Consider the following 27,549-nt stretch of genomic DNA (forward strand, 5'->3'; position numbering starts at 1 on the left):
TTCAGTGAGCAAAAAGCTTTTATTTTGAAGTTGCAACACGAGATTGTTGACCTGTGGAATCCGGGCTTTCAGTGACACTGTAGGGGTAGTTTACACTTGAGCAGGGATGCCCAGAGTCATTGTGACAGAGTTGTCTGCACAGTGTGGGAGGTGGCACTTTCCTATCTTCTGTAGAAAGTGTAATACGGATGATGCTCAAAATGTTCTCCAACTTAACTGTGGGCCATTTTTGTGAGGTCTTATTGTTAAGAACTCACAAATCTCGAACAACTGTAGCAATTACTTTTCACCAGTGTAGTGAGCTCTGTATCTGGCCTAGTAGCCCAGAAGCAAAAAGTTCATACACTTACATACTTTCTTCACAGGCAACCATGGTCTAGCTGAGCAGCTCCCTGAAGGCTGAGCAGTGTTCCTGGATGGTGCTTCTTAAAAGGCAGACCTTTTGAAATAGTGACATGACTGAAATAGATTGACAAAAAATTCTGTTATTTTACATGCTAGGTGTCCATATCAAATAATAATAAATGTTGTTTACTAAGTACTTGCTATCAAAATCCTCAAGGCTCTTGAAAGCACATCTCAAACAAAAGATAACAAAGCTGGTTTCACAAAAGCCCTCTTTCATGAACTACCAAGATAAAACCATTAACTTCCCCTGAAACAAGAGTTTTGAGAGCTCCTACTGTGTAAGAGCTATCCACAAGTCCTCAGTGTCTGTGGGAAACTTTCCACTGACATGCAGGTTTCTTTCATAGGGCACAGAGAAGGAAAATGTCCCAGATATACAGGCAACATTTGTGCTAAAACAAGCAAAATTTGCAGCCCTAAAACCAGGGAAGTAGAAAGGCCAAATTCAGTGCACACCTAAGTCACAACTCAGCTGATGATTTTCTCAAAAGTTGGGTATCACTGGAACGAATAAGTCAAATGGGATACATCAGTGGTGTTTTAAGTCCTGTGGCTACACACTGAAATGCACAGTTTGCAGTAGAAATTCAAGTAAATGATCTTTCAGGTGCAATGTGATTTTTGTTTTTCTTTTTTTTTTTTTTTTTACAGAAGACTTTTTTTATGTGTTTTGAATAGCCATTAATCAGAGCAGTGGAGAGGAAAAAAATCCACCAGAAATGGAATATCACTTAGCAAGCCTGCAATTAGCGGACTAAAGAGTTTGTTATTTTTGTACTTTTTCCCACTGTATGACCTAATGGAACACTAGCAAGCATTAACACACCACAGTTCTAGTAAGAGCATTGTGGTCTTTCACAACGTGCAGAACCATACTGGAAGTCTCTGTGAGTTAGCTGTTGTAGAGCTAAAATGCACTTGATGTCTTGTCCATCTCAATTTACCATGAACTGTATGTCAAGAGCTCAGTATTGATGAAGACAACTTATGAGCAGTCATGTGCTTGGAGATGTTCCAGTGTTAAACATAACAGGAATCTTAAGGAATTTAGTTCTATCTTGATATTTGAAGAACAATGCAAATAATATCAAGTTTCAGAACCACAAGAAATGCTTAACACAGAGCCAAACCACAGAAATGTACAGGTGTCTTTTCTTGATCATTTCCAAAACCACCCTGTCCCTCTACAACTCTAGTTTTTGCTCGTTTAAGAAAAAAGGGGGAAGGCAAATGCTTTTTGATTAGCAAAACTAAGAAGTTGCGCAACAATGCAAAGGGAAGGTCAGAGTTCAAATTCAACATGCTGGATTGCTTGTCTCCCTCAATCCTATTCACTAAATCAGCAGCACTGAATTGCTATGATGACAGGAAGAATTTGGAAAAGGAGGAAGGTTGTGCTAGTACTGAAGACAAAAAATAAATCTATAAAGTGTTTGTCAATCTCTTTCCAAAGTCAGAACAATCCGTCCATTAGAAGAATTAATAACTTCTACCTTCACTGAAAAAGATGAATTTGTGTTTATTATACTGTCATAGAATCATAGAATCGTTAGGGTTGGAAAGGACCTTAAGATCATCTAGTTCCAACCCCCCCTGCCGTGGGCAGGGACACCTTAACGCTAAATCATATCACCCAAGGCCTCGTCTAACCTGGTCTTGAACACACATTGTTGGGTTTTGTTTGATTCTAACCCAAAATCTGTGTTAGGTAGGAAATTTTTCCCAGCAATAAAATGCTTCTCACATAAAATATCCATTACCACAAGCAAATATTCTCCCTGGATGTTTTCGATTCAAATGATGGCATTATGAGAGCTTGCTACAAAACCAGCTACACATTGACTCTTGCCCAGATTACCAAAAGCATTTATGCGCTTGGCTTGCATTGAAAATTAGAAGCTTAGATCCCTTTGAGACCCCGAATTCGTAATAAAGTCAGATCTGAAAAATAATTCTTACTGAGAAATCAGATCATGTCATGAAATTAAGGAACACTCCTATTGAAAAAATAAATACTATCTCACTGAGAAATTAGCAAAGCAACTTAAACACAAAACAACTGGAATTGTGCAGTTCTTTAAATAATTTTGATTTTTAAAGGCCTTAGCAATCATCAAGCCATAAAACTCAGTAATAGCCTTACCTTGTCTGAGTCTTTGAAAATATTAGGTATAGTTTACAAAATGTTTTAGACTTATAGCCAAGCTATGTGCTTAGGGCACTTAACATCAGTACCCAGTGGAGCTAAAAAGCAGACTTGTGACTCAGAAGGAGTTAGGTTAGGAACTGAGGTTTAACAGACATAATGAGGCTTCTCTGGAGCTTCAGAATGGCTCATCCATGCAATGCTGAAATTTATCTCCATCCGTGGATCTTAGGTAACGCTACAGCATGTTCTGGTGCACCTGGTCCTACATGGGGAAGAGCTAGAGACAGGGCCATGGCTGAGTGGCCCTTCATTCAAAACTGCAAAATAGGTGTCTCCTTCCCCAGAGAGTTCCTGGTATAGGAGAAGCAGTGGTGAAAGTGGTCTCATACTTCTCTCAAAAGCAGCTCAACAGACAGCAAAATCTGCAAGATCTTTGTTAGTGGGGTAGGGGCTAGTGCAGCCATTGGTATTACAGGACTATTATTATAGATACATCCTGGAGAGGAAGAGTCACTCGACTGAATGTGGGCATCCCGTGACAGGGAACAGTGTCAGAGAAAAGTCTCAATCATAACAGTTGTACAAGATGTCTAAAACAGTGTCTGAGATTTAGGTATATAATGTCCACATATTTACCCAGCTTGGGTGGCCTGAAGGCTGTTTTAAGTGACTTGGCACCTTTGGGAGGAGCACCTAACTCCCTTTGATTTCAATAGTGATAACTGCTTGGGTATTTCTCCGTCAAGTCTTGAAGATATTCAGTGCCCAGAAAACAGATCCAGCACATAACCAGACACCTCGGCTGAGATATACCCCATTCATTTTCAACCTTTTAAAGTTACGTGCCTAGTCTACACTAGCCACCAAGCTTTTCTGAAGTCTGTGTGAAGAGATAAATCTGTTCAGGGAGGAATTCACTCCATTTATCCTAGACATTTCTCTTAATTTATTTTCTAAGAAATGGTTTCTGTACTGCTTTGCTGGAGTGTGTCCCTATCTGTTAGTACTGTTTCAGCTCCTGCAGATCTCAAAGTATTGACTCCTGAAAATATATTCAGCTGCTGAATGCAGAGGTGCTTTTGAATCATGAGTACAAGATTTTTTCACTCTGTCGGAATCTTGCTTGTAAATTATCAGCAGAATGAGCGTATTTTTAACTGTTTTTCTCTTAGTTCAAGAGTTAAATACATTTTTCTGTGATCTGTAAGTATCTATCAAGCTTCTATTGTCAGTGAAAAACACCTTGACAGAAAAACTAAAGCTTCTATTTTTTAACAATTAGCTGTCTTTTCTTTTTTTCCACAGTAGACAAGAGTAGATCTAGAAAGTCACAGGTGCTCTTAACCTCAGGGTTACTAAAAAGCAAATGAATGCATATAAAAAAAAAACTGTCTAGGTAAAGAAAACTGACCTGAAATTGTGGCACAAGGAATAATCCAAGCAGCATTTTCAGTATAAACCCTGACAACCCTATGCTGTCTTACAGTACAATGCTTTATATATGCAGCTGATATGCATTCAATGTGTCATATTTTTGGATGTGATAGCAAGAAATTCCAAGAATTGTTCAGCCAAAGGTAACTGTAAGTATAATTTGATGTGTGGGTATAAAAACTGAAACCCCTTATTTTGTGAAGCACTTCACAGAAGGTTTGAAAAATCCACCTTCCATTAGATCCAAATTCCAGCCTCAGATACACACTTGGGGCTCTCATTAAAGGCATTGGGAGCCAGAAGTACTTTGTCAAGGACAGAGCAACTCTACTGAAACCTTGATTAGCAAAATGGAACAGAGACATGAAAGTAGTTTAGATTAACAGGGTTTGGATAAGTAGGAGAGGTTTTAGTGTTTTGTTATGACTTTTAATAGATGTGACCTTAGGCCACAAATCAGCAAGGCTCCTGGGCACATGCATAACATTAACCATATGAGTAGTTGAGTGAAGTCAGCAGAAGTATTTGCGCTCTTGAACACAGGCATATGTGTAAGTACGAGGTAAAACTTGTAACCAGTTTTTAAGACTGGTGATAACTAAGGACTGTGTATTGCTCCGATTTATTTTTTACTCTAAACACAAGCATAAAGCGAGTTCCCCAAGACAGATACTGCCTATTAACAAACAAGTGACCCATTCATGCCAGCCAAGTAAATGAACCTAAACCAATTAACTTAGGGTACAGGTGAGGAAAATCTTAGACAGCAACAATTTAAAATCCCTGCCAATAGAACTTAGAAAAGAAACACTGATAGGTCTGGTGGGGTGTGCTGAAATGCCCAGAATAAATTCATTCTTCTCCTGAACCTCCAGACCAGAGTATTGAATTCACACTGATCTTTATCCCAGTTTCCAAGGAGAATGATGCTATTGGAGGACCTGTCTGTATTCCAACCTCACTCCAATAACTTTTGCACCAAGCTGTTGAAGTCCAGAAAGTTTCACGATGCCAAATGCTGTGGTAATGGGACAATAAAGTACCTAGGATAACTTTGCAATTTATTTTAAGTTTACACACTCTTTTATCCTGAAAACCGCAAACTTGTCTTCCATTAATAACTACCACGTTAAAAAACATTAAAGACCAGTTGTATGTGCTAGAAAAGGCACACGATAACCCTATGAAATCTAAAATAGGGATAACACAGAGCTGTAACAAACTGAACCTTACCCCAGCACTAGCTGGTAGATTTTCCTTACAATTAATAATAATAATAATGATGAAAATAGGAGTAGTAGTTTCATATTTGAAGACCTAGATTATTTGCACCGACTCTTTAACATGTTTCATGCTTCACAGCAGTGTGCATAGGAGTTCACTCCTCCCCACACCATGCTGTAGGATGCAGCCACTTTCCTTCCCTGTACATAGCACTTGGAAGATCGTACTTGGAAGATGAGCCAGGAGAGTGTGTCACACTGGCATGAGGCTCAGGTGTTACATGATGAAAAATCTTGATCTAGATCTATTCAACTTCATCTGATAAGTAAGTGGGAAAGATCAAAAACAGAAACAGATCTCCTTGCGGACATTTCCATTTGCTAACAAAATAGGTATGTGCACAAACCAGCACATCTGAAGTTTGGAGAGATGTCACTTTTTTTTTCTGTTGTATTACTCCAGTCATACCAATGCTTTATTAGTAATAGTTTTAATAAAGCTTCTGGAAAAAAAAAATAAGAATCCAATATTAATCTATTTTGGAACAATAAACATCTGTACCTTATGGGACACATGTATCAAGCTTGGTTCAGCTGCATGACAGCAGGATGGTCAATCTACCTTTTCAATCTTAACTCCCACTGTGGGATTATTACTGAGAAGGAGCTGAGGAGAAAGGCTATTCCTTTATTAAGGGAAAGTAACTCTGTATGTTTTAAAAAATATGGAGACACAACAGAAAAAAAGGGAAGTCCTTTTGTTAAATACCCATGAGCTGAACCCCTATATAAGGACCTTTTATTGAAGCAAAAGTATGTCAGGGAAATTGGGAGCACCGCAGTGAAAGCAAGTCATCTGGGGGATGTAACAAATTGGTGCTGGTAGCAGCAGAACCATAACAGAGAAACGCAACGCGTGCCCTCTCTGTGTGCAGGCTACATCCCTCACATCCCTCTGCCTTCAGCAGAAACTCAGTATGAAAATACACAGGAAAGCTTCTTGCCTGAGCTAAGATGGAAGTTGTAAAATTTCCAGGAAAAAAAAAAAAAAGCTCCTGGGGCTGCAATGAAGAGAGAATGAGGAAAAAAGGGTTAATGGAGTGATAGTAGTGACAAATAGGAGAAGCAGATGACAGTAAGGGTAGGTAATATAAGCTCTCCAAAAAAAACAGCGGTATTCAGTCACATATTTAATTTCTGCACTGCTTTCTTTTCAAGTCATCCTTCTGTCACTGAACATAAACATCTGTACACCTGTCACAGGTCTGTATCAGGTATAAGCCTGACACAGGTCTGCAGCCCTGTGCCTCTTACTGGGGAATGAAACAATCACGTCCCTGTGCTTGTGACCTCTCTCCCCTCATCACAGCTCCCATTGGGATGATTTGCATCACTGATTCTGTTTCAAGTTTTGGGGAGAGTAATAATGAAAGAAGCAAGAATGGAGTCCCTGGAAGTGCTCCCAGAGTGTTGCAACTTCAGTGCTCTGGGGGAAAGGGAGCAGAAGGAGGGAGGCATGAAAACAACACTAAGCCAGGAACCATTTGTGTGAAAGGCTGGAAAGCAGCTCATTACTATTGTCAAAGATTTTTTTGTGATTATCTACACACAAAGGATTTCATTTTTTTCCTTTTACGTATCAGACAGCGCTTTGGGATGGAAGGCATTGATTGGGAAAGGCACAGAAACTGCTTCTTTCCCCCCCTGGGTTTCTAGATAGGGATCTTGAGCAGTAGCATTTGCAAATTTTATGGGAAATCTTACTATTCCATCTGACCCTTTTTTACTGCTGATAACACTTCACAGAAGAGTCACATGTGAATGTAGGAAATCAACCCCATAGACTGCTAATCAAACAGCTCTTGAATTAGATTTTGATACAGCCTCACAGAAGATTAGTCAATTATTGTTTTATAGAATTCTGTGACACAGTCCAAAAGGGAAAGCCTGGTAGCTAAAGCACCTATACATAACACAGCAGATATACAGATATATATCTCTCTCTATATAGAGAGAAATATAGATCTAATTTAAATAGAGTTTAAAAAACTGTACAGATGGCAAAATAGTATGCTAGAAAAAATGTCTACCCTGACAGAAAGGTCAATGAATTTTTATTATACTTGCACATGTAAGATCTTAGACCTCCAGGCTACATCTGCAACGTTTTATACATTAAATGTACCCTGGACCATTTTCTAGCTCAGGGGCCAACTCGCATGGGCTGTTCCACATCCATGTTCTCCAAATCTCCTGTCCTCCGAATCAGGATGGTTACATCCAGACTGTCTGCTGGGATTAATCCTGTCCTAATTCCTGAAATGCCTGGGAATTGCTCAGGGTAGTGCCAGTCAGCATGGGCTGAAAGCATGTCACAGATTGACTAAACACTATAAATGCTAAAGTTCCAGTGCACAAGGAATGTTCTTGGCACGGTTTGATTTACTATTATAGACATATCCAAAGAAAGTCCAAAATCAGGACTTACGTAACTTTACTGGATACAGCAGTTTCTGAGAAATGAAACATCATAAAGGTCCTGAATCTCACACTGAGAAGTGTGCAGTTTCCCTGGGGCTTTTATGATCTTCAGGAGGAAAGCTAGTTGCACTTCAGTGAAAAATCCTCCTCAAGTATTTCTGAGGCCCTCAGGATTAAAGTATATAACTATTTTACATAGTACCTTGATTCATGGATGTAGTACTGCACACTGCTGACCTTTGATATTATAATATGTGTAGCTAAACCATGATTCTTAGATTAGCCATCTATTGCCTACATGAATGTACATCTGAGCTCTTTAGTTCTCTCTCAAGGAAGTGCCATCGATTTCATTTCATGGTAAAGAAACTGAAGTAAAGAACACACTAAGCTTTGTGTGCAGGAATTTGGGGGCTTTGCCTCCATGCCACAAGTGATCTGGGCACCCTCAAACCCCATGTCCAGTTGAGTCTCCAAAATGACCCTGTTACCCCCAAAAGCGTAATCCACATCACCTGCTTAGAACATGTCAAATTTGGAAACAGAAATCCCAAGTCTCAAGTCAGAGCCTTAGCTGTAGGAAAAGCTTCCTGCTGTCTTCCTCTCTCAGAAAGATTTTAGAAGGAAACAGGTGTCACAAGCAGTTTTCAAGCAAATTTTAAAACACTGTCATTACTAGTGTTTTGTACAACTGGAGCAACAGCCCAAAGCTGACTTCAGACTTTGTAGAAAAAAGGTCCTCCATACCAAGTGTGAAAATCAGACTCCCGTATGTAGGATCATTTCCAAATGAAGCCTCAGCCTGCCACCTCTCATCCATCTCACCCAAGAACACAAAGTACTATTTGTTATCCTCCTTTTCAGCCTGCACAACTATGTTTTTTCTGGCCTGTATCCACAAAGGGGAAATATAACAAAAGAAAAATCAAGAATGGATTATAGCTCTGAAAGAGATCTAATGACAAACACATTGGCATTTTCTCTTTTATTTTTACATTTTATTTTGCCAGTTTCATTACAGCATTATGCTAGGTGACATGCTGGACTTTGCTTAGTACAAAATAGCCAAAACCTATGATGTGCTTCTGCAGCACTGTGCTGCTCCAATAGTACTCCGTGACTTCCTCTCTCTACCCTCCTTTGTAGTTCCTGATCCTGAGAAGAAATGTCCAAACTTTATAAAAGAGACTTTGCTAATTGTTAAATGCTCTTTTTTTTTAATTTCTTTTTCTTCTCTTGTCTCCCACCCTAAATGAATGCACTTGGAGGTCCGAATATTCCAGTCGGTCATATTAGTTTACAGGGAAACTAAAGAAATGAGATGCGGCTGATTTTCTAGGAAAGGTTAGTACATCCTGCCTGGGAGGCTGCTTTTTGTCATGAAAACTAGGATTATAGATTATTCTTCTGCTTCATCTTGCATCAGTTGAACATTAAAGTGAGATAACTAAATTGGAGCCTATTTTTCATCTATAACCAACAGATGCAGACAGACACGCTCATTGCCTGTATAGGGAGCTGAGGAGTATGAACCCTTAGGCAAGTTGGTCTCATGCTTAAAGTTAGATGGAATGAAACCAAGCTGAAGGTCTTTATTTTGCAGTTTGTATTATTTTAATATGATTAAAGCATCCAAGGCACAGGACTTGTATTTTTTCTTGACAATGGAAATAAAAGAATGGGAAGACAATGGGATCTTTTGACATATAAACAGGGGGACATGGAAGAAAAGTCCTAGTGAGACCATCCCAAGAGCTTTGATAAAAAGGTAGAAAATTTTAAAAAATAAGGTATGGAAAGAAAGCTATGAGTATTTCAGGAGTCTGAAAAGTCCATCTCTATTAAAAGATACAAAAGCTCACCAAAGACCTATGCAACACATTTACTATATATTACTCATAAGCTTTTTGTAGATAGGTTTCTAGTATTGCTACCAACACAAACAGAATTTCTGGGGTTTAAACATTGCAGTTTATTGTAACTAGATATATGCTAACTATAAAGGAGGTACTCATGTGCAATGGGATGCCTTTAACTGTCCTTAACAGAGAAAAACATGTCCCCACCATGATTCATCTGGGCTGGACATCCTCCTCAGACAGATTCGCCAATTCATCTGGAGATTCATGCACTTGGTGATGGGACCACACTGTGAAGGTTTTATCACCTAATTTATTCTGGTAAGACAAAAGGTTCATCCTGGCTGTAATTTATGTAAATCTCTGAAAATCCACTTCCCCTACCCCAAGTGTTTCTTTTTTTCTATCAATATCAAGTGAAAAGAAAGATGGGAGTAGTAGTGATGCAATACGGATAAAACCACATAGATATATAAATAAAAATAAAAAACACAAAGAATTTTCTTCTCTTACCGAATTTAATGATGCATTCCTAGATCCTCCCATCTCTTCTATAAACCATGGTGAACTGATCAACAGTGTGATTTTGCTCCTTAAGACAGCCGTGACACAATGACACCATTCATACTAAACCAACTGAGGATCAACGAATTAAAACCACACAGTACCATAATAAGGGAGTTTAAGCAGGGAGTTAGCTCTCCCACACAGGAAACAAAAACTGGCTAGAAGACACTTCTTAAGATACTGGCCAAAGCATGAGATAACAAAAGTGAGTTGTGCATGTACCAAACCAGGTTCAGACACCTGTACTCATTAACAGATACTGCAACACGTAATCTCATTTTTCCCACTCACATAGACACCCTTTTTCCCATGATGTCCCTACACCTGTATCATTTCCTCCTCTAAGTATTGTAGGAGGAGTATTCTTTCAAATTGTCACTTTAGTGAATGATCCCCTTAGACCCCAGGTGACAGCAGGGCTGAGAGAGTTGTACTTGTTCAGCCTGGGGAAGAGAAGGTTCGTAGGAAACCTCACAGCAGCTTCCAGTACCCCCTTTAGGGGCTGACAAGTAATCCGGAGAGGGAATTTTTGCAGGGGCATGCAGGGATGGGACAAGAGAGAATGGCTTTAGACTGTCAGAGGGGAGATTTATATCAGATATTAGGAAGATTAACAGATTTATATCAGATATTATTTGGCCAGGAAGCTAAGACCAGGTTAGGAAAGCTAAGGCCCAGTTAGAATTAAAATGGGCTAACGATGTGAAAGATAATAGGAAGGGATTCTATAATTACATTGCGAATAAAAAACAGACTAGGGACAACATGGGCCCTCTCCAGAAGCTGTCAAGAGAACTGGCTACCCTGGATTTGGAGAAGGCTGAGGTGCTTAATGACTACTTTGCCTCAGTCTTCACTGGCAAAGACTCTGACCAAACCACCCAATTCTTGGAAGGCAGAAGCAGGAACTGTGAGAATGAAGACCTTGGGCCCAGTGTAGGAGAGGATCTGGTTCGAGACCATCTTAAGAAGCTGAACATGCACAAGTCCATGGGACCTGATGAAATCCATCCACGGGTCCTGAAGGAGCTGGCGAATGAAGTTGCAAAGCCACTGTCCATCATATTTGAAAATGAATGGCAGTCAGGTGAAGTTCCCAACAACTGGAAAAAGGGTGATATAAACCCCATTTTCAAGAAGGGGAAAATGGATGACCCAGGGAATCACAGACCAGTCAGTCTCACCTCCGTGCCTGGCAAAATCTTGGAGCAGATTCTCCTGGAAGGCATGCTAACCCACATGAAAAACAACAAGGTGCTTGGTGACAGCCAGCATGGCTTCACTAAGGGGGAATCCTGCCTGACCAATTTGGTGGCCTTCTATGATGGGGCTACGAAACTGAGGGACACGGGTAGAGCAGTTGATGTCATCTACCTGGACTTGTGCAGAGCATTCGACACTGTCCCACATGACATCCTTGTCTCTAAATTGGAGAGACATCAGTTTGATGGATGGACCACTCTGTGGATAAAGAACTGGCTGAATAGCTGCACACAAAGAGTTGTGATCAATGGTTCAATGTTCAGCTGGAGACCAGTAACAAGTGGTGTCCCTCAGGGATTGGTGCTGGGACTGATCTTGTTCAACATCTTCGTCGCTGACACGGACAGTGGGATTGAGTGCGCCCTCAGCAAGTTTGCTGATGACACCAAGCTGTGTGGTTCGGTTGACATGCTGGAGGGAAGGAATGCCATCCAGAGGGACCTCGACACGCTTGTGAGGTGGGCTGATGCCAACGTCATGAAGTTTAACGATGCCAAGTGCAAGGTCCTACACCTGGGTCGGAGCAATCCCAGGCACAGCTACAGGCTGGGCAAAGAAGAGATTCAGAGCAGCCCTGAAGAGAAGGACTTGGGGGTGTTGGTTGATGAGAAAATGAACATGAGCCGGCAGTGTGCGCTCGCAGCCCAGAAAGCCAACCGTATCCTGGGCTGCATCAAAAGGAGCGTGACCAGCAGGTCGAAGGAGGTGATCCTGCCCCTCTACTCTGCTCTTGTGAAACCTCACCTGGAGTATTGTGTGCAGTTCTGGTGTCCTTAGCATAAAAAGGACATGCAACTGTTGGAACAAGTCCAGAGGAGGGCCACGAGGATGATCAGGGGGCTGGAGCACCTCCCATATGAAGACAGGCTGAGGAAGTTGGGGCTGTTGAGCCTGGAGAAGAGAAGGCTGCGTGGAGGCCTCATAGCAGCCTTCCAGTATCTGAAGGGGGCTTATAGGGATGCTGGGGATAGACTCTTCCTTAGGGACTGTAGTGATAGGACAAGGGGTAACGGGTTAAAACTTAAACAGGGGAAGTTTAGATTGGATATAAGAAAGAAATTCTTTCCTGTTAGGGTGGTGAGGCACTGGAATGGGTTGTGAATGCTTCATCCCTGGCAGTGTTCAAGGCCAGGTTGGACAGAGCCTTGGGTGACATGGTTTAGTTTGAGGTGTCCCTACCCATGGCAGGGGGGTTGAAACTAGATGATCTTAAGGTCCTTTCCAACTCTGACTATTCTATGATTCTATGATTCTATGAAGAAGTTCTTCACTGTGAGGGTGGTGAGTCACTGGCACAGGTTGCCCAGAGAAACTGTGGCTTCCCCATCCCTGGCAGTGTTCAAGGCCAGGTTGGACAGGGCTTTGAGCAACCTGGTCTAGTGGAAGGTGTCCCTGCCCATGGCAGGGGGTTGGAACTGGGTGATCTTTAAGGTCCCTTCCTACCCAAACCACTCTATGATTCTGTGTTTCTATGATCCCCTTGGAATACACTCACCAACTATTAAGCACTAACTGAAGATGTGTTTGCATTAAAGCTTTAGTGACATACACACCAAGAAGGTAAGGAGTTACTAGAAGCTATGGCAAGCCTAGTTGGGAACTTATTTTGACCTGGAGCAAACTTTGGAGCACACTGCAAAACACCTTAATCATGAGTTATTACTCATTGGCTGCTGAAGTGTCATGGTTCACTTAACTTATGAGTATATTCATTTGCTGGAGTTTGTATATATCAAGACCACCTGGTTCTTAGGGGTTAACAATCCTTTTACTTAGTGTATAGATCTACTGGAGCAATTTTAGCTTTACATTTTGCTTAAGTTTGTTAATACTTTAGAATCAGTAGTGAGTGTAGAATGAGAAAAATTGAGCTCTATTTCTCTTTTTATTCCAGGAAACCTGTCGAAGCAAGAAAACAACTGTTCCAAAGGAATTTTCCACATACATATATATGTAATTTTTGTTTACTAATTCAAATAAGGACAATTTAAACCCTGTTCTTCTGGCTTTAGAATTAGATGTATGAAAAAGAAATTCAGTACAAGTTCTGATAAAACCAAGACATTCAAGATTAAAACCACGGTTGGTCTCTCCATCATTGGATATCCTTTTATTTTGAAGGACTTTTTTGTAACTCTGATCCTGCTATGTCCTTGAAATTCTCTCCCCAATTAAAGAATCAACAATGGTGAAAAACTGTGCTATGAGAAAAGGTTTTTTTATTAGAATAAGTCATCAGTTCAGCATGGTGGAATTTTCATTTCATAACATTATGTAACTCTTCAAGTCTTTGGTACTTAATGCAAGGCAGTTGTGCCAGTGGGTCCCTGGAAATTAAAAAGATCAATGAGACAGATTTCAGCACTCTAGTGTAAGCTAGTTAAAGCAGCTATAATAAAAGTAGAGCGATCAAGCAACTAAGTGAGTGGATTATGTTATTTTTCTCAGACAGTTTTGTACCTCTCTAAAAAGTGTATCATGACAAAGAATTATAAAGAAAAGAAAGTGTGAAGGCATGGAGCAGAAGCTCAAGGGCATAATGAAATGTGTGTGGATGTATCTGAAAAAGGTTTTTACAGGCAAAACTCATCTCTGATTATCAGATAAATTGTTTATGGCTAAGGGAAATATAGTGAACTAAACTATTCAGTTTTCACAAAATAATTTAAAAAAAAACAACAGAGCCACACTGAGGATTACTATTTACAAGAGAAATAATAGAGATTACCATAATTTTTACCTGTTTAGCTGAAAAGAAGATTATATCTTGGGGAGGGGGAGCTGCCAGTCTTATTCTTCCACCAAGCATCCTCAAGGATAAGCCTTAATACCTATTTTATTTCCATTAGTCATTAACTACCTGAAAGCTGTCTTAGAGTTACAGGTGACAGAGCTGGGAATTTCACCAATGCAAATTGTCATAAGAGGTGATTCTGAGCAATAGGAGAAAAAGGATGAAAGTTAGCAGTAGTAATTTTAAGTCACACATGGGCAAGGATGCTGCTCTTGGGTGCTCATGTTAACTGTCTAAACTGAGATTCTGAATCAGCCTGAGAGGCTGCAGCTTCTCTTTATTTTATAAAAGCCTTGTAGACCCAAGATTATAGTTTCTAGACCTTAGAAACAACTTAAAGCTATCCATATGACTATAGCTAAAGGAGCTGTGCAACAAAATCACTTGCTTGAAGTTGTAGGCCCATTGGTTGGAAAAGATTAATATGAAAAATATCTGGATAAATTGTTAAATGGCAATATTGAAGAGCTAGGATACAGATGGAGAGGTATTTCATGCAAGAATAGGGACACATAAACACCACTGTCAAAAGCAGCATCAGGACAATGTTGACTGTACTATATTGTATTGTCTACGGTTCCGATGACCCAAAACCATAGTTTGAGTTCTTGACAGTTGACTTATGACTGGAGAAGAGAGGAAAGGAAAGTCATTAGGACATTAAGAGGGAAAGAACAACATGTCTTATGAGATGAAATTAAAACACTTAGTTTAGTCTAACAAGTAAAGTCTGAGAGTGGCGTGCTCCATAAACGCATCAAAAGAGTAAGGCCAGAGAGGAATAAGTACTGTTTAATCTGAAAGCCAGATTTAGCACAAGAATTAATTAGCAACAAATACATGACATTTGACAAGTAGAAGGTTTGTAACTGGAATGGGGTTCTGTGACAGTCTTCAGTAGCAAGAAACCTAGTTAATTTCAGGATGAATCTTGATCCACTTAAGAAAGGTCAGCTAAACTGTTAGGGGACAAGGGATCAGGAGCCAGGAGTTTCTTCCAGGCCTATTTCTTTATTTCCCCTCTACCTAAATCAGAAGTGGTTTCTCTAGAATTCTTTAAGCATGATGACAAACTAGTGGTTAAAGAAGAAACAGCCAATTTTATTTACTGGGATGTTCAAATAATAATGAGTGACCTTTACAGAAGACTACCATGTAAGCTTCATACCTACAGCAAAGACTACCATGTAAGCTTCATACCTTTAGTAAGATATACTAAAATTCTGGTTTTCAGAATATAATTCCCCATTTGTGTTCTTTCTCTTTTATATGTGAAGTATCTGGCAGAAGAGATGTTGAGAAACAGGATACCAGACTAGATAGGCCACTACATTAATAGTACTTTGCCTATATGTTAAGTGCTTCATTCTTATATTTCCAAAGGTTATACAGCTGAAATATATTATCTTAGTCTTGGATTCTTTGCTCTTTCTGTTGTGATTTTCTCTGACATAAACCATAGCAAAAAAGCCTACATGATTTCAACACTAGGAGATTGCAAAGTAAACCATTTTTACATACCATGTCTGGTAACACTTTAAAATAATAGCCCAGTTAATTAATGATGAACTGCAGTGAATGTTCTTATACCAGTACATATGACATTCCTATTAGTGCCAAATGAGTTCATCATGATTAATATTATTACAGTACATACCAGTGGAATTCATAAAGGCCATTATGCTGAACAGTTACCCAGCACCAAAAAGCAGTCTTCCAGCCAGCAGCCCACACTCAGTAAGGAAGATGAACAAAGTTCTATTCTAAGACTTGTAAAGTTGCATTATAATCAGCTTGGTATGAGATAGAGGCCTTTAAAGGAGATCTTCAGAGGAGCCTTCTGGTTTAGGAATTCATTCACAGCCAAGCGTGGTGCATAATGGGCTTAAAATTTGAGCAACTAAATTAGGTAGTGCAGTGCTTGACTTCTTAGTAGTGCAGGTAAAGCCTATGGAGTTGTGCATGCTCATCCTCTTTAGACAATGTTTTTTTTATCATGATGTAAAAGATTAAGTATGACTGATTGAGATCAGAGGTCACCACAGGACCTGTGTGAAGAAGGGTGCTTAGTCCCATTGCCCTCTTTTTCCATCAGTTGCATGGCAAGGATCAGCAATATTGCCTCCCTGGGACTTGTAAGGACAGTTCTTAATGCCCAGATTTTACAACACAAGGAGAGCCACAGAGGCAGTATCTCCATCTATAAACTCAACAGGATGAGCGCATGGAGCAGAGGTCTGGCAGACATTCGTTCATACTGCTAACCACTGGCAGCACTCCCTGGCGTAATTTGGTCTGTGCCAGCTAAGATTCTCCTAGACACCACAGCAGCATGGCTCAGGGATTAGCATAGCCAGGAACCATTCCTCACAGGCAGTTTGGATCTAGCCATTCTGTTTGGGAGTAAGCTCAGCAAGTTTAAGTGTATGCACACGAGCTATATGACAGCACCTGAACATAGTGCCAGAGAATGCGCCATGATTCATTTCTCTACCTCCAGTAGAAATAGTCAGAGAAGCCGTGCCTCCTAAGAGCCATACAAACATTGGCTCACCACAGCTGCAGAGAGTACTTTTGGCTTTCTCACACTCATGGGAAGTTGAAACTCATGGTAAAAACTGAAGAAAACTTCTGGGAGTGGAAATATGGGACAGTACCAGTGCAGTCTTGTGCAGAATGTCCTACACTATTAAATGTTTAAGCATCAATTTAGCTTTAAGCTTGTGAGTAGTTCCAGTGTGATCTGTAGCTCTAATCATGCTGATTATGAGCACATGCTTAAATAAATAAGTTTTCATAAAGTTTCTCTTTAGTCTTCTCTGCAGTTCCTCTCTTTTCAGGCTGAATCAAGCCTTCAGCTTCTCTATGCCCTGCAAAATTTTCTTGCAGGCTTAGATACAATAGTGAGGGTTTAAACTCATAAAAAATAATTTACTTTTTAGCTAACCCAGCAGGAACTCGCAGGAAAGACTCCTTAAATTCTTAAACCTCAAAACAAGTATTCCTTATATGAGACCACATAGCATCAGTTTCAGGACCTCCTACATTAAGGCTTATTGAAAACACCCAGTGTCGTCTTTAACATCCTGTTAATCTCCAGTGACATAGCACCATAAAATGAGGTGTCTCAGGTCAGGAGAACCAACATGACTTAATGCTTTATATGTCAAAACCAGCCAGTAACTTGCAACCAGAAATGAATCCACAAACCATACAGTTGGCCATGTTTACTTCCAGAGAGGCATTTTGGAATACAGATGTGAACACAAAATCTGGATACGTTTGATGCTGCTGGAGAAGGTAGCTGGAAAAGGGGACAGCTAGGGAACCTGATCTAAATTCTCATCTTGATTCAGTCATTTATTCATTCTAGCCCATATGTGGCTCATTTTTCCCACTGGCAAAGCATGAGTGATTCTTTTCCATTTAAGTAAAGTGCTATGACCACATGGATGATCATGCAGTTGCATTATTTTTATGATATACAGCAATGGTGGAGGCACAGAATTTTTCAAGCTAGAAGAATAATAAAAACCAAGCAAACACAAAGGAGGGGCATATATTGTCAGTCAGCTCTGGATTAAGCTCTGAAGCCAGTTGTGTGGCTGGTGACACTGCCTACTAAGAAACTTGCCCCAGATTTCCCATTCAACTGTTTTGACAGCTTCTTATACACAAGAGGCGTCCAACACAAAATTCCTTTAATTTTCAGCTAACACGGTTAGCAATTCTGGAAAATGAAAATAGGGGAAAGGTACCTGGCAACTCAGTTTCAATAAAGAAATTCTTTCTCTCTTTCATTTAAGAAACTTGAAAAATGTGGCATAAAAGAGAGATTTGTATATTAGGTATATGACTTTGCCCTCTCAAAGAAACAGAAATGGTCCAATAGAAAGATTCAGAAAACAGTCTGTATTTAGCCTCACTTTTAATAAAACCATCTTGTAAATCTCCATACTCCATGACCACCTGAATCTTCTCATAACTCCTAGATAGACGTAGTGTCAGATGGACCTTTGTTCTCACCAACATGACCATTCTTAGATTTTTATTTTATGTGTCCTGCAGAACATTTTAGCCTTGTGTCTGTTACATAAGGCAAGCTATGTATTCCAAGCTTTATCTAGGCAGTTGCTGTTAGCGTAGTCTTCATTCTGTGAGTGACCAAATGAGTTTCATAACTGATCCATTCACTGAGGGCTCAGAACTGTCAATAAGGACAAGACTTGTATTTTGAACATATACTGTCATATACAAGGCTGAAATTTGCAATAAATCAAACTCAGGGTATCAAATCAGGCATTAGATTTTGGCATATAATGTTAATGCTCAAAGCTTTTGTGATAGTACTTCCCTGTACCGAATAGGGGCATGGGGAAGATTATTAACTCATGAAGTCTGGTCATATGAAGCCTCAGATTTTAAAGTCATGGACAAGACAGAAAATACCATGAGGAAATTAATAATTCTGACTTCCTGGTTTGGACAGATATTTAACCACATGATAAAGAATAATTTCTCCCTATGTCAGTAACATTCATTCCCTCCCCTAAAAGTGGCAAAGGTCCCACTAAAACAAAACACACTGGACCATGCAATTAGTAACTGCATCGTATGCACATGAGATTTTAATTCACATTGCATGGACAAGCTATTTCCAAACACTTGAGTACTTGATATTACAACCTGAATAATATCTTTTTAATACAGCTTTGGGCAGTTAATTTGCATTTCAAGACTCTGGAGCATTTCAGGAAAATGATGGATTGGCACATTGTTCAGGCTTTTCCTTTGATGAGCGGGATTTTATTTTCTAGTACATATAGACTTAGTACTACACTAGCATTTATTCTCCATTTTGCCATACTTACACCTTCATGTCAAACCACTTTTAAATTTATTTCCAGAGGCAAGCAGCCCAAAGTTCAACCAGAGCAAGCTTTATAAAAAAAATTATGGAAAGCAGAAATTAATTCTGACACATCTGATCAGCAATTTGTGGCATCATTCATCCCAAACTCCCCAGACAACTGAAACCAGCAAAAGATTATAATCATTTTTAAGTACAATATTCAACTGGAAATAATTTTCTATCTTCCCCAGATCCTCTGCTCCCCACCCCCAAAACATAAAGTGTTTTACACAGTAACATCTTTAATCTTTTCTTTTGTCTCCCTAGCACATAACACAGATGGGCTGTGATAGGAAAACCTGGCCACAGTCCACTTCTCTCCTAAAGAATGAGAAACAAAAAATGATTGAAACTAACTCAAGCCTCTCAATGTGCTAGTTTCAAAAGAAGAGAACACAAACTACCAACCTTTTAACTTTTTGGCCAGTTTTGTTTGTGTGTTATTTTTACTTGTGCTATTGAAATTATAATAATTTAGGGGCCTGAAACAGATTGGAATGGCTTCAGGCTAGTCACCATGGGAGAGAGGCTGCTGTCCCCTCAAAGAAATGTGATATACTATAGTCCATCCCAAGGCATCTTGTAATCACATTCACCTTATGGAAGTGGAGGGTGGGGGTGTGCAGGTGAGAGCAATGGAGGAGGAGGGGAGAGTAGAGCAGAGGTACTGCAGAAGAAAGGTACCTATTTCTTTCCCTTGAGGTTAAATGGATGGAGTGTGACAAACTGGATATAGCTGTATACTGCTGAAGTCTGAAATCAAGTAGGATCCACAGTGTCTTCTCAATATTTTGTAAAGAAGTATATGTGATGAAATTATGGCTTAAAACAAGTAAATCAAACACTTGGCAACGAGTAAAATTTCAGAAAATGCATAGTCCCTGATGAGTATAAAAAAGTACATTGGTTTTATCTACATTTATATTTATCTGCACTTTAATAAAGGCCTCTTTTTATACACAGCTATTCCTCTCCTCTTGATAGATAGCACAGTGATTAACATTCCTTGGCAAATCTTAGAGAAGCTCTGGTGTCAATAAAGTCTTGCTAAATTGAGTTGAGTTCAGATGATAAATGTCTCATTCTTTTGTATCCCAGTTCCGTTATCAATCAGGCAGAAGTACAGTTGGCAAATAACTTATACCAGGTTAATACGCCAACTTCCCCAGCTCCTTTCACCTCAGAAGAGAGGGCATGGTAATTTGAGTGAATTTACCCAAAACCACTGGGATACCTGGTTACTACACACAACCTGCAAGTCTTAATGTGGCTTATGTAGCATAGGCCAGTTGTACAAACATGCTAGTAAGATTTAAAACATATTCTATTTTGAATACCACAGTTTCCTTAAGGGCAGTTTAATGCAGCATATTTTTCAGATTTCCTGTGTGTTGCATGCCACTGTGATGTAATCTATCGAGATGCTCCAAACTGACAGACATTTTCAAATGTGAAAAATATGTTTCCAAAAAAGAAGGTTACTATCACATCAGACTTCAACAACCAAGAAAGGGTGGGCTGACAGGTTTTAACTACATTTTATGCTATCTCAAACCTCTAACAGCATGTAACTCTGGTAATCTGTGCATTATAAAAACTTAAACGTATACAACAAGAGAGATATGATTTGTTTGAAAAGATCATACTCTTTATTTAAAGAACAGTGACCACCATCTGAATGGACACCTTCTGAAAAGTCATTTATCAGTAGGAATACATCTAAAATTTAAGCAATACTCCATTCAGCCTTAGCAAGACTTTAGCTAGTGCACTAGTTTGGAGAGCTCTGCGAACAGCCAAGCCTATTGAAAAGGAGAGGACTAAGCAAAGGTCAAGGAGCCATCACCTACAAAGGGAAGATTGCCAGAACTATTGTTGTTTAGTATAGGTAAGTTTAAAAAATTATCAATTTATGATATCGGAAAGTTTTGCAAAGTATTGCGAAGAGGACAGTAATACTCAGCTCTCCTTGTCTTCAAGAATAAAAAGTAATGGATTCTAACTGCAGTGAGGAAGACTCACATCAGGTTTTATGGAAAATTCCCTAATGGCACGGATAATGAAGCACTGGAACAGATTTTCTAGGGAAGCTACAGAATATCTGGAGGATTTTAAGAGCAGATTAGGTAAGCCTGTGGCAGGAATGACATAAGGTTAATTGATTTTGCCCTGAGTCACAAGACAAAATGACCCCTGGAGGTCTGTCCCACACAGCTTTCTTTTCAATGACTGTATTATTGAGACCTGCAGCAGAAGGCATCCAAAGTACCTGGTTTCAAATAACACTTCTCTTTATGCAAAATCTGGCCACAATGTCTTCATTTCAGCTTTGACTGCCTTTTTGGATCGTAAGGCTAATTGAAGGGACAACTTGACTACAGTACATAAATATGTATGTGTAGAGAAAACCAGGAAGTTTTAAAGGACTAGTTTAACATAGTAATTTCATAAGAAGAGTCAACAGTTGCATACAACAGGCAGATGTTTTCAAAGTAGAAGAGAAATACATCTGACTAAAAGTATGAGTGAATTATCACTGAAATTAGCTACCTAGGAAATGATGGATTACTCCTCTTGAAGACATTGACCCAAAACTGAATATTTTCCAGAAGATAAACTGTAGTCATATAAATTACTGGATTCAATGCAGAAAAAAATAGTTAAAATACTGTGGCTGTGTTTTACAAAGGATCAGCTTTTTTGTCATGTAAATAACTCTTTTCATCTTTCTCTCCTAGAACTGTATTCTTTTTTGAAAGTATTCATATTCTATAACCAAGTAATCTCTCTCATATATAATCAAACAATGATTTTCTGATCTACTTTTTTCTTCTTTTTCAAAACATATCTTTTCCACCTAAGATATTCAAAAGGCTCACAAGTAAAATTCTGAGAACACTAAGATTTTCCTAATTCTTTGGACTTTTGGATGGGAAGAATATACCATTTTCTGGTTTTATAACTGCCTATTACTAGAATTAGCTTGCATTTCAGAACAATGAGCAATTTTAAAGAATAAAATTGGCCTTTAAGGTTTCAAAAATGTTAATATGAATTACATCAACATCTTCAAAGTACTGTTCTGAAGATTCTGCCAAATAAAAAAAAAAAAATCAGTCAAGTGAAAGAAAAATTAACAAAGATTTGATTCACAAAGCATCTTTTTCCAATAAAAAATCTATTGTTGAATGTTCCCATCCCACTTTAACTTTTTTTTTTTTTTTAAATAAAATAAGGCACTCTTTTACTTCAGTTCTGTCACTAGAAGTCTTTTTCTCCTGCGTTTTTATGGCTTGGGTTGCTTTGTTGTTTTTTTTTTAAATCTCCAACTAATCATATTTCTTTTCAGAAACAACAGGGTGATACTAAGCAGAAGAGAACAAAGAGAAAAAAATACCTTCATATTTCCAGCTCAGTTAGGCAAATTATTTCTTATTGTACCAGATGATCTGGATTACCTTGTGTAATCATCATAAGAAATCACTTCAACAGTATTTGTGCCTTTCACAAATGTTGACAGCGATAGATCCACATTTATTTCCACAGCACTGAGGGACAATTCACATGGCTTTTGAGCCAGAAACCACCATTCTGGAGCTCTACTGAGAGCATTTCTATTTAATGAAGTTACTCACTAACAAGTCTTTTAAGATTTTGTCAGGTGGATCGTAATAGACTCAGAGTTCACCTTGTTGATATCATGTAGTGCTTTAGTCAGAATAATACTTGGCCCAGATCAAAATACTCTGTAACACATAGTTTGTGCTGATACCAAAATCAGTTTTATTTGTCATTTCAAAAAATAAGACCCACGTTATTTCCCTAAACCATTTGTTCAGACTTTGATTATATTCATGTGAAAATTAATTTCTTATCAATTGAATCCTGTATCAGATTGCCCATTATTTGACAGGAAGGTAAACCATGCCATGTAAACCAGCCTACAACTGTCAGTCAACTCACTCCTGCTATTTGATTGCTGGCACAATATTGCAATTCTTCCTCTGTTCTGGGGGTTCCCCAAGATTTCAGGACTTATTAAAAATGAACATTTGTGAAACAGAGAAGTCCTCAGCCAATTCTTTCAGGATTCTTAAGTGCAAGTTAGCCAAGACAGATATAAAAATATTTATCCTTAACAAATCTCCATTGTTTTCCTTTGTTACTGATGAGCTGGAAGGTAGTAAAGTATGTCACAGTATATATTTTCAGATGGAGATGAAAAATCCTTATTACTTCTGTCTTTTTTACTTCATCACTGTCAGTTTTGTCTGTCTCCTCTAGCATTAAGCCTAACTCTACACAAAGGTTTCTTCTGTTCTTAGTAGCCTTATTGCTATACTGTCACCAGGATTCTATAATAGGTGTAATTTCTCTTAACAATGAGTTTAATTTCTCTTAACAATAAGGTTTACTTCCCCTTAACATTTTCACAATTTATATTTTATACAGGTTGTATTCAAATTTCTCTCCTTTTTCCTATATATAAATTATTTGGGGATGATTATAGCCTTGTTTCTCCACTAGACCAGAATTTATTTTAGCAAATTACATCCTCTGAACGTGGAATCAGAACCTGCTAACCAAGCTAGCAGAGGAACTGTCTGTTTTGATTCAGATTTTTTCATCTCCAATTGTCTTTTGAAGCAAATTTATTCATCACTTCTCCCTAACTCCAACAAATGAGCTAGTTGTTGGGACTGTTCTATTTTAATATAAGTTACATAATACTTGCAATCAGATTATGATCATCAGACCCATAGGTACTAAATGCTGCTGCACAGTGTTTAATTCATCTATATCCATCAGAACAACATCCAGCATAAAATTACTCATTGTCAAACCCAGTGTGTTTTGTGTTAGAAAGCCATCATCTATCATCCATCATTTTTAGGAGCTTTCCTACCCTCTGCACAAAGCAGAGCTTCCATCATTGGATCCTGGACTCAAGTCTCTCATGACAATTATTCTTTCTATATATTAAAGGCAGGTGTTGCTATGGCTGGATTCAGTGGGCTGTAACTAACTTACATTACTGCATAGTCGTGCCCTTTGTTAATTAGTTTGTAGGTTCATAGGCATTCAAGACTGCACATTTCAGGTCTCCCTGTAGCCTCCCAGATTTCAAAACTTCAACACACCACATTCAACTTTTTTACTATTTACATTTTTTTCTATATTTTCCATTTAGTTCTATATAAAGCTTTAATCACAGAAAAAGGAAGATGGCTTTCTTGAATTAATGAGAAACATACATGGAAATTAATCTGTAACTATGAAAAGATACATTTTACATCTGTCAATTATTTACTTGTAATATATTTCCATTTATAAATTTGGAGACCTTAAAGGACTATTAAGATTCTCCCTCCAACCTGCTGAATAACAAAGGCTGTTAAAACCCACTGCCTGCTCCTCTTTGGATCAAGTTTGTTCCTGACTGAAATATTTTAAAGGGACTGATGGTCCTAGTATTGGTAATGAACACTTTGCACCAACTTCATCTCCATTCTGACATGAAAGATTAGATGACATCATGCTGTGAAAGCTTGGCATCCTTTCTTTAAAATTGTGTCAGCCAAAAGCCTACCTGATCATTGTACTCCAGAGTTACCCCCTTTAAGGACCTTCTGTAACTTGTTTATATTAAAGGTATCTGTCTTCCATACGTGATTCTAAGGGTGAACTCTAAATTCTACCAATGTTGTGCTGAGGATTTCATCCTCTAATACTATGATGATGGACAACAAAGGAGTTTCTTTGTAAATGAGTAATACCATCAAATTAAATGTAACTTGTGTCAATACTTTCTCATAAAATCCTTCTAGTGTTTCTTAACTGGAATCATCATAATTCACATGAATATTATCTTATCCATAATATAATTGTACAGCAAGAGCCTTGGATCCCTACATTCAATAGAAGTTTTTTTTTAAAATGCCATAGATTTGTACACTGGAACAGCATACATATTTGACAGCCTCTTAATTAAAAAAGCCTGCAAGGCTCCATTATTTCACGAGCTAAGGAACAATTTTCATAATTATAATTACACAGAAGCATGCACATAAACTTGGCAATCCCCATCTAAGCAACTAGCTCAAACTAAACTTAAATTGTTAATGCTCCTTTGCATTGAACCAAGCCAAATGGAGCTGTAAAACCTGATTTTGCTAATAAAGCTGATTATCTGAGATAACACCCACTAAACTGCCAGCTTTTGTTGCAGCTACAAGGTTCATTAAGGGAAAGAACATAGATAAAAAATCTCCAGAAAGAACAATGCTTACAAATATTTTTCCTGTTGAAAATGGTTATACCCACACTGCAGACAATGTATCCAGACACTTTAAGCCCAAGTTAGCACCACTGATGAAGCATCAAGAAGTCATCTTGCTTTTGTGATAACAAGCAATGGGTCTGAACCAATCACCATGAACTGGAGCAATGTGAAGTTGTTCATGTCATGAACACATGCCTGACTTGTGCTGGTTAAGGACAAGGAAAGGAGACTCCATGCCAGGGCTCCACATCTGAAAGCACAAACTATGCTGATATGATGGTCCCAGATATACTGGCTTGAGAGTCAGAATCCACTACAAGTTCAGCAAAAAACATCCAGAGCACCCCAGGGAGTCTGGCTGCAGTTATCCTGTTACAGGACTGAATCCAAACCCTAATGCTATCCACACTTGTGCTGCGGGTAGGAGTACACGCTCTCTGCCCTCTATTCCCTGCTAGATTAGGTCAAGTCAAAACCTAAATATTTGCAAAGCCCTGTAAACCTGCAAAGCTTTGGTGTAAAATAAGAAGTTTAAACTGATGCTTCTGTATAATGACATGAGGCAGAAATCTTTGGTAGCTTGAGCCTCTGGTTTAGCACCAGTTTGTGTTACTTCCAACATCTCTATGGTGTCAGTGCAATGTGAAAGCCCCTAGTACTCAGAGGTCACAAGACATGCAGGTACAAGGCTATTACAGTATGACAAATACGTGTTTCACCCTGAAAAACAACATTTTAATTTCCTTTCTCACCCATGCAAGGAATCTGACTTGGCTCTCTTAGTCCCTAAATTTCTAGTGAACTGAAAAAAAAAATAAAATTATTAAATTTTCAGAAAAAATATCACAGCTCTCATTTGTACCCTGCAAACAGAGGAAATCGAGGTCATGGAGCACTGCCAAATGACATTTTTTCCTTTTTCACAGTTAGAATGGGTTTCAGCATGGATCTTGGAAGGAAAAAGGCTGCCAATGAATAAAACCAATGCCAAAACTCGTATATCAAAATGAAAGACCCTAAGATACAGTGTATGAACTTTACTACCACAGAGGATGCCCCACCCAGATTCTCTCTATAATAGCACAATCCTAGATGCTTTTCTGATCCATATCCATGATGCACCATATCCACTCCTTTGCTTTGCATTGTCTTCCTTCTGGAGCAGGCAAAACACCTTTCAAGCAATTAAATTATATTAAAAAAAAAAAAACTAAAACCAAACAACAAAATAATGAAAAACCCAAACAATCACACAAATAAAAAAAAAACCCCAAACAATACTTGTGTATGTTGTTTAGTTTTATGGTTGCAAGATGTCACAGAGCCAGTTTCTAACATCTGAGTCCTCAGCAGACACTGCACAGTGTAAGTAAACATTGATGAAACTGAGATTTTATTACAGTACTGGTGCTGGAATATTTCTTTCAGTAAATAACATATTTTCATGATCTGTATGATTTTCCATACCTGGAATAGTTGCACAATACCACTGTTAAAATTGGACAGTGCACTTTTTGAAGCAGATTATCAAGGGATTTTTTTTTTACTTGAAGCAATCAAGTCAATCAAGAAAAGAGTTATTTCAATATCCTGAAACAATAGCCATTATCAATAGCTCAGCCAGACCTCACTGATCCTTAAAGCATTCCCCAAAGACTTAGTCATTCTGCAAATATCTCTCTCTGCTCTCAGACATGCAGTTCTGCTCAGTGGAGTCAGCACTTCTAGGCTAGCAAGAAATCATCATGTTGGTTACCATGAAGCTGTACTGTAAAAAGACTGGAGTGGAATAACAACTATCATATGTTCACCTGTCATGAACATACAATGGTGTCATGGGAACACATAGCTGGATGCAGCTGGCACTCCTTGACCTATCCAAGATTCTCCTGCATTTCACTGGGGCTGTTTTGAATGATGCATGGATCAAGATCTGTTTGAAGGCCTGTAAAATTCTCAAGAATCTTTCAAAATGAGCCATGTATCTGAAATGCAGCAGCAGCATTCTAACCCTACACATGACCTAGCTGAGTGATTTCTGCTTGTAGTGATTTAACTAAATTCAGGGCAAATGCAGTTTGTGTTTTCTGTAGCAGGTTTATGGGGATTGCAGAAATAAGCCTTCCAAAATCATAAAAAACAATTCGGAAATCTGTTTCTAGTGAATTAATGTATC

The 27,549-nt window shown here is 38.7% G+C and overlaps 1 long non-coding RNA gene across 1 annotated transcript in view; it reads right to left on the minus strand.

Annotated features, from left to right (window-relative positions):
* Window positions 1–359: 359 nt before the first annotated feature.
* Window positions 360–27,549, minus strand: part of LOC134157457 (uncharacterized) — an 82,327-nt gene continuing 55,137 nt past the window's right edge. Inside the window, exon 3 of the long non-coding RNA XR_009962331.1 lies at window positions 360–459. This is a non-coding gene — a long non-coding RNA (uncharacterized LOC134157457). The remainder of the gene's footprint in view (window positions 460–27,549) is intronic.

Source organism: Pezoporus occidentalis, unplaced genomic scaffold (genome assembly GCF_034315485.1).
Source record: "Pezoporus occidentalis ecotype Australia unplaced genomic scaffold, CSIRO_AGI_Poc_V1 ctg96, whole genome shotgun sequence".
NCBI classification, from domain to species: Eukaryota; Metazoa; Chordata; class Aves; order Psittaciformes; family Psittacidae; genus Pezoporus; species Pezoporus occidentalis.